The following is a 7,925-nucleotide window of genomic DNA, read 5'->3' as shown; positions in this document are numbered from 1 at the left end:
CTTTATCTTAATCTTGTTTATTATTTATACTTAAGATTTCTTTTCCTACAAATTTCTTTGTTGGAAACAGATACAATTTCCATTTTTGTTTATCTCAAGAATATGGCTTACAATCAGAACATTGATATTCACGATGAAGTTGATAACTTCATGAAGGAGTTTCAACAGATGTTAGATCAAGTACATAAAAAATTGTCGGAATTACCTAAACAGATGATGAACATAAAAAATGAGAATTTTTGGTGTAAAAAGTGCAGCCAACAACATAGCCATGTTCGGAAGGAGATTTGTTTCAGAAACCAACAGAAATCTCCTCACAACAAATTGAAGGAGATAGTGGAGTAGTTTATGCAAACAACCATCACACATCAAAAAGGGACTGAAGATGCTATCAAAAAATGGGAGATCAGATCAGGAAAATAACTGAAAGTCAGTCAAACTCAATTATTTTAGCACACTGCGAAAGTATCACAACTAGAAGTGGGAAAGTTGTGGGTATTGGAAACGAAAAAGAATTGGAAGGAAAAGAAGAAGAAAATGAAAAAGAAGAAAAAATTGAAAATGAAGAAAATGAAAAAAATAGAAAAAATAGAAAAAAACAAAAATACAGAAAAAAAAAATCATGATGAACCAGAAACTAGTGGGGTATGATAAGTGCCAAAAGTACCTAATTTTCATACACTTTTCATGGCACTTATCCTATGCAAAAATGTGAAAACCAACGTAAATCAACACTTTTTAGATAAATTTTGTATGTTTGAATAATATAATTTTTTATCACCTCTTGTCCAAGTTTCCCTTGAGTTTTCTAGGAAATAGATTAATTTAAAAGAAAGCCAAGAATGCATCACAAGCCAAAAGTCCAAAAGAAAATGCTCAAAACAAACAACCTAAGTACGACATGTTGTGTGCTTAAGCTTGTCACCAAAAGATGACTTAGGCTTGAAGAGATGTACCTTTCTTCACCATGAAAAACCCCAAGCTAGGTATGCAAAGCAAAGCATAAACTCAAAAGCTTACCTATACTTGAAGAAATCATGCCAAAAGTGCAAAGTAACCAAGTAAAATCAACTCTAGAATCATGGAACAAAGGTTGCTTCGGCTTGAAGAAAGGTTGGTTCCTTCACCATGCAGGAACCAAGCAGATGGGCATGGACCAGGTGTGAGCTGGGCAGCCAAGCCAGTCAGAAACCTAGCTTTGAAGAAAGCTTGGCCAACTCATCAAGCAACTTGCCTATTCTTTACTTGAAGGCCAAGCACATGACCTCATGCATGACATATGTTCTGAACGAGCAAGTAGGAGGTGTCACAATGCATGTAACCTAGCCCACAATAGGTTGTCCAAGCTACCTGCCCAAGATGGGACAAGCTACTGACTCACCAGCTTGGGTGAGCCTGGTCAGGCGCTCGACGGCCAAACAGGGCAGCTAAGCTCCCATGACTTTACTTATAAAAGGCACACCCACCTCCTCACTTTAAAAAACATTGCGAATTCTTTGTAATTTATTCTCTTTCTTTCATTTTCAGTTCTCTCTCACTTGAGAGTGTTCTTAGGCTGTTTTTAGGAGTTTTGTTCTTAGAATTCAAGAGGAGAATGGAGTTGGCAAATGAGGTGCAAAAACATGATTTTTTAACCTCATTTGGAATCAAAAGCATCTCATCCTTGGACAGATGGCTCATGCTCCTACATATTGACTTGGATTATGGTGTATGGTTTTTTCTTTTCTTCTTTTGTATCATCTTTTGAATTCAATACATTCAAGTTATTACTTTTGGTTAAGTTTTGATTCTTTATGAAGTTCTTAATGCGATTTTAGCTTGATCACCTAAAACTTGATTTAAAGATCCGAAAATGCTTCTTCTTAAAATCTTGACAAGTGAACTAAAAAGTAGGAATACACCTTAGTTCATTTGCCAAATCAAAGCATCCATTTTAAGCAACTTGTAATCAAGGCTAGTCAATGGTTACAGAGCCTGAAATAAGGCGTGACAACTTATTTCATCGAGTGGAAGTTTTCTATTGATTATTGTATTTTGCAAGGTTTGAAAATCAGTTTTTCTCGCCGAGGGACTTGGGAAATTTTATGAACTGATGTTTGGAATTAACCGAAAGGATAACACATAACTTGTAAATAGTTAGTTTTTTACTTTTTCATGGTTCTTAGTTCATAAAATCACAAAAACAACTTTATATGTTACTTTCTTACTTTTGATAAAATATACAAATTATTAGTACGTTTCTATTAGGCAATTCCTTGTGGTTCGACATAACCCTATACTATACTACAATTGAATCTTGAAAGAGATGCAATCTTGAAAGTGATGCAAATGTAAAATAGTAAAGTGTTAACTTATAAATTTTATTTGTTGACAAAGAAAGAAACCTTGAATCAAAGTGCAATTTAATTCATAAATTGTATCTTTGTGAAAAAGTAAAATACACAGTCTTAATGAGTGATCTAACTACTAACATTTATTTTCTTTCATTTACATTTCCGCAACTAACATTTATTTTCTATCATTTAAATTCTGCAACCAACATTTATTTATTGCTTTATTTATTTATTCTTTACCAACCTTCCATAAGGAAATAGTTCGGTTAATAAAGGAAAACGAAAATAAATATCACTCATTATCACTTGTGTTAATTTGCTAAATTAATATCATTATACTGGCGTTGGAATTTTTTCCAACAAAGCCGAGATGGTATGAAATTGTTAATAATTCAATAAAGCTAAGTTTTTGATTAAAGGAACATTCTTGAAACCATTATACCGACGTTAGAATTTATTCCAACAAAGCCGATATGGTGAGCAAAGAATCGATTTATCATTAAATAAAATAATCAGGAACTTGCCTCAATAATTAGCTAGGAACACTCTTTCAACATGGTACAAAAACAATACCCACTAGTGAAAGAAATAATACCCTATCCCACAGCTTCTTCAAAAGCCAAAGAAAAAGAGATTAGTCCATCATACTGTATGCACAAAATTATGATGGAAGATGATTAGAAACCTTGTGCACAGCCACAAAGAAGACTCAACCCAACTATGAAGAGTTGGTAAGAAAAGAAGTGGTGAAGAAGCTTGAAGCTGGTATGATTTACCCTATTTCAAATAGAAAAAGGGTAAGTTCGATTCAGGTAGTACCTAAAAGAGGAGGGATGACCGTAATCCGAAATGAAAATAATGACCTGATCCCAACCAGAGTTGTTACTGGCAAGAGAATGTGCATAGATTACCGCAAACTCATTGTAGCCACAAGAAAAGTTCACTTTCCGCTACCTTTCCTAGATGGATATTTGGGTTACAACCAAATTGCTATCGATCCATTAGACCAACAAAAGACATCATTTACTTGTCCTTTCGGCATATATGCTTATCCGAAATTTCGTTCGGACTATGTAATGCTTCTACTACTTTTCAAAGATGCATGCTGGCTATTTTCGCCGACTTGGTGGAAAAATGCATTGAGGTCTTCATGGATGATTTTTCAGTATTTGGGGATTCATTGGAATTATGCCTGAAAATATGGCGATAGTGCTTGAAAGGTGCATTCAAACGAACTTGCTACTTAATTGGGAAATAAGTCATTTCATGGTCACAAAAGGGATTGTATTAGGGCACAAAATTTTAGCAAAAGGAATGGAAGTCGATAAAGTAAAGATAAAAGTGATAGAAAAGTTGCATCCACCAACTAACTTCAAAGGAATAAGGAGCTTTCTTGGACATGCTGGGTTCTATCGAAGATTTATCAAAGACTTCTTGAAAACTGTTAAGCCCCTTTGCGATTTACTTCTTAAAGATTCTGTTTTTTAATTTTGATGATTCTTGTTTAGATGCATTCAATAAATTAAAATATAGCTTGGTAACTGCCCCTGTCATAACTACACCAAACTGGGATCTACCTTTTGAATTAATGTGCGATGCGAGTGGTTACGCAGTTGGTGTAGTTTTGGGACAGAAAAAGGAACCAGTTTTTCATGCAATACACTATGCTAGTAAGGTTTTAAATGAAGCACAAGTTAATTATGCAACCACTGAAAAAGAGTTACTAGCAATAGTATTTGCTTTGGAAAAATTTAGAAGTTATTTGATTGGGGTCAAATTTATTGTTTACATTGACCATGCCACAATCAAATATCTTCTAAAGAAACCCGACCTCAAGCCACAGTTAATTCGATGGGTGCTACTTTTACACGAATTTGACATAGAAATTCATGACATAACAAAAAAGAAAATCACGTGGCAGATCATCTGTCACGATTAATCAACAAAGAAGTCATGAACAAATAAAAGCAAATAGTCAGGGAATTTCCAGATGAAAAGCTATTTATTTTGGTCGAACGACCATGGTTTGCTGATATTGCAAATTACAAAGCATCAGGAATTATTCCTGAAAATTTTAACTATCAGCAACGAAAAACTTTTCTCAAAAAAGTTAACCATTATGTTTGGGATGAACCATACTTGTTCAAAGAAGGGACCGATAGCATTATAAGGAGATGTGTTGATTCTAATGAATCCTAGAAAATATTATGGCATTATAAGGAGATGTGTTGATTCTAATGAATCCCATACTTGTTCAAAGAACGGACTGCTGCCAAAGTTCTCCAATCTGGTTTTTTCTAGCCTACCCTATTTAAAGATGCCCGAGAATTTGTTCTAAAATGTGATGCCTTCCAAAGAACTGGCGGAATTGGGAAAATAAATGAAATGCCCTTCAAACTATTTTAGAAATCGAAATTTTTGACTGGTGGGGCATTGATTTCATGGGACCTTTCCCACCATCTTACTCAAATGAATACATCTTGGTGGCAGTTGACTATGTTTCAAGTGGGTAAAAGCAATAACAACTCAAAAGCGGGTGGCAAAACTGTTATAAAATTTTTGAAAAATAATATTTTTTGTTGTTTTGGAACACCAAGAGTACATAGAAGTGATGGTGGTTCTCATTTTATAAATTCCCAATTACGAAAAGTTTTTGAATTTTATAGTGTTAAACATAAAGTAGCATCCCCTTATCACCCACAAATAAATGGGAAAGCTGAAGTATCCAACCGCGAACTAAAATGAATTTTGGAAAATATCGTCTCTTCGTCAAGAAAACAAAAGTTTGATGATACTACATGGGTTTATCGAACTGCTTTTAAATCACCAATAGGTCAAACTCCATACCAACTGGTTTATGGAAAAGCTTGTCACTTACCAATTGAATTGGAGCGTAAAGCCTATTGGGCACTTAAAGTTTTAAATTTTGATTTAAATGATGCAGGCACAAAAAGGAAGAATCAATTACATCAACTCGAAGAAATGAGGTTCCAATCCTATGAATCTTCCAAACTTTACAAGGAAAAAATGAAGAAGTACCATGACTCCAAAATCCGAATGAAAAACGTTTTCAAAGGAAAAAAGGTGTTTCTTTTCAATTCAAGACTCAAAATGCTTCCAGGAAAATTCAAAACAAAATGGTTGGGACCATTCGTAATTAAAGATGTAAAAGAATATGGGGCAATTGAGCTTGAAGATGTTGAATCCAAGAGAACTTAGACAATCAATGGACAGAGGTGAAAACCATATATTGGTGATGGATCAGGATCTGTGGTCAATGTAGAACAAGTCTAAAACCTCTGTAGGCTAAAACAGGCGCCAAACTATGGACGTTAAACGAGAGCTTGCTGGGAGGTAACCCAGTAGTTGGTTAGTTTTTAAATTTCTTTTCAATTTATGTTTTTAAATTAAGTTGTGTGTTTAAAAGTAATATGTTATTCTTTAAAAAACTTCATATGCATCAAACATCTCCTTAAAACTAATATTTCCATTGGCTTGAGGACAAGCCATCATTTAGAAAAGGGGAACATGGTTTAATGCATATGTAAATTTTTTAAAGAAAGTTAATATTGTTTATAAGATTGTATAGTTATTTAAAAGGTAATTTAGTTGTCCATAAACTCAAAAAAATATTCAAAACCGATATCAAAGTGGCTAAATGAAAAAATTGTGCCATGATTGCATGATTAGAAATTGCTAAGAATATTTTGACATAAGTTTTTATTGGGCCAAATGAGATATATGCTAAACTTTTTTGTAAAAACATCACATGATGTAATAACTTGAAATTTTTTGCAAATGAAATTTAAATTTGTGAACATGATCTTTGCAAACATTTTTCAAATCAAGAAGTGTAAATCTAAGCCAAGTGAGAGAGTGAGCCAAACACGTGAGGATCTCTTAATTGCATAAGATTGATAGGAAGTGACCAAGTCATGTTATATCTTTAGTTGAATCAAATGGCCAAAAAGTCTAACAAAAAATTAGGATTATCCTATGATAAGCCCCTTTTGTAACGCCCCGAAAAATAATTCTAAAAAACATTGCGGAAACATGAGTAATATAACCCAAACTCATCAATTGTTCTCATAAACAATTATCTAATTCACATGTGTAATATAACCACAAACTCATCAATTGTTCTCGTAAACAATTATCTGATCAACCTATGTAATGTAAACAACACTTATTCCCAAACCATATCATAATTCACCATTTATCAATATATAATTCCTCGACAAGATATCATGACTATAATTAAATAACACATAAGAGGAGATCATACTCCAAATAATAACATACATATATATTATCTATCACCGACATTATAACCCACCATTTATGATAATGTATCAACATACATTTCATAAACAAATATCATAACCATAAGTAATAATATGTGCATAATGTTGATGATGCATGATGTTTATAACTCAATGTGGGAATCCACTTCCACAAGTGCAATATATGCATGCTATGTCATGATCATCCACCTTACACCAATATCCTCCCAATAACCTAGTTGGAAATAAATCAAAAGTACAGGTCCCATAGTAAGCCACTTTGTACGCACCCGAAATAACATATCCTCGCAAGGAATTAAAAATAGATCGATCGGTTCCCTCAGGAACAGTCCTACCTGGACCTAGGTCGTACAAACGCTTTCTGGGCATCCCTCTCATTGATCTCGAATGCAATCCAGGGGTTGTCAGAGATTGCCTAGTTTGGCCTGTGAGAACTGTCCGATCCAACAGGGTACCTCCCTAGGAATACAAGGGACTCGTCTCACCCAGACTCTCCCTCAAGACATTGTTGGCGAATCACCGTCCAATCAGTGCCGTCCCTGCTTACTTCACGGTGCTCTAAGTCATACCGTCAATTTCGTCTCCACTACTCCATTATTAACCATATGCATATGAACACTAACCGCAGTTAGATGATTAAATCTTTTAATCATTATTTACCATGCTCGGCCCACCTTAAGTCATCTCCCTCAGGAATGCTTCTTGTGGGTCCTGATCTTACGTTAACACGTAATGCAAAGGAAATACATGCCACCACTACGACCATCGCTGAATACCCTGGACGGTCCCAGACCAAGCCTCTTACGGTCAGTCGATCTCGCTCCGCGGTATCCTGGGTTCCTTTCTGGGCAGTGCCCTAAGTCACATCATAACTCAAAGGGTAACGTCCCTACCACTACGACCATCGCTGAATCACCCTGGACGATCCCAGACCAAGCCACTTACAATCAGACGATCTCGCTCTGTGGTATCACGTATCCCTATCTGGGCATCGCCCTAGATCATACATCCTTCTCGAATTACTTTCTTTAAAATTAATTTCCGAATTTGACTATTTAATTCCAACACCTTGAATACTTTCCTTTTTAATTCAATTACGGCGTTATAGAGTAGTTTATATTACATACCCATACTAGGGTTATTACATACTCAAACAATCAATCCAAATAGTCAAACACAATCACTATCTCTCGCCCAAACGAGGACCCTTCGCTCAAGCGAAAATTCAATCAACAATACCATTTTAAAACTGGGCATCTCTCGCTCAAGCGAGGTCCTCTCGCCCAAG

Source organism: Lupinus angustifolius, chromosome LG01 (assembly GCF_001865875.1).
Source record: "Lupinus angustifolius cultivar Tanjil chromosome LG01, LupAngTanjil_v1.0, whole genome shotgun sequence".
NCBI classification, from domain to species: Eukaryota; Viridiplantae; Streptophyta; class Magnoliopsida; order Fabales; family Fabaceae; genus Lupinus; species Lupinus angustifolius.
This window is presented reverse-complemented; position numbering follows the sequence as displayed.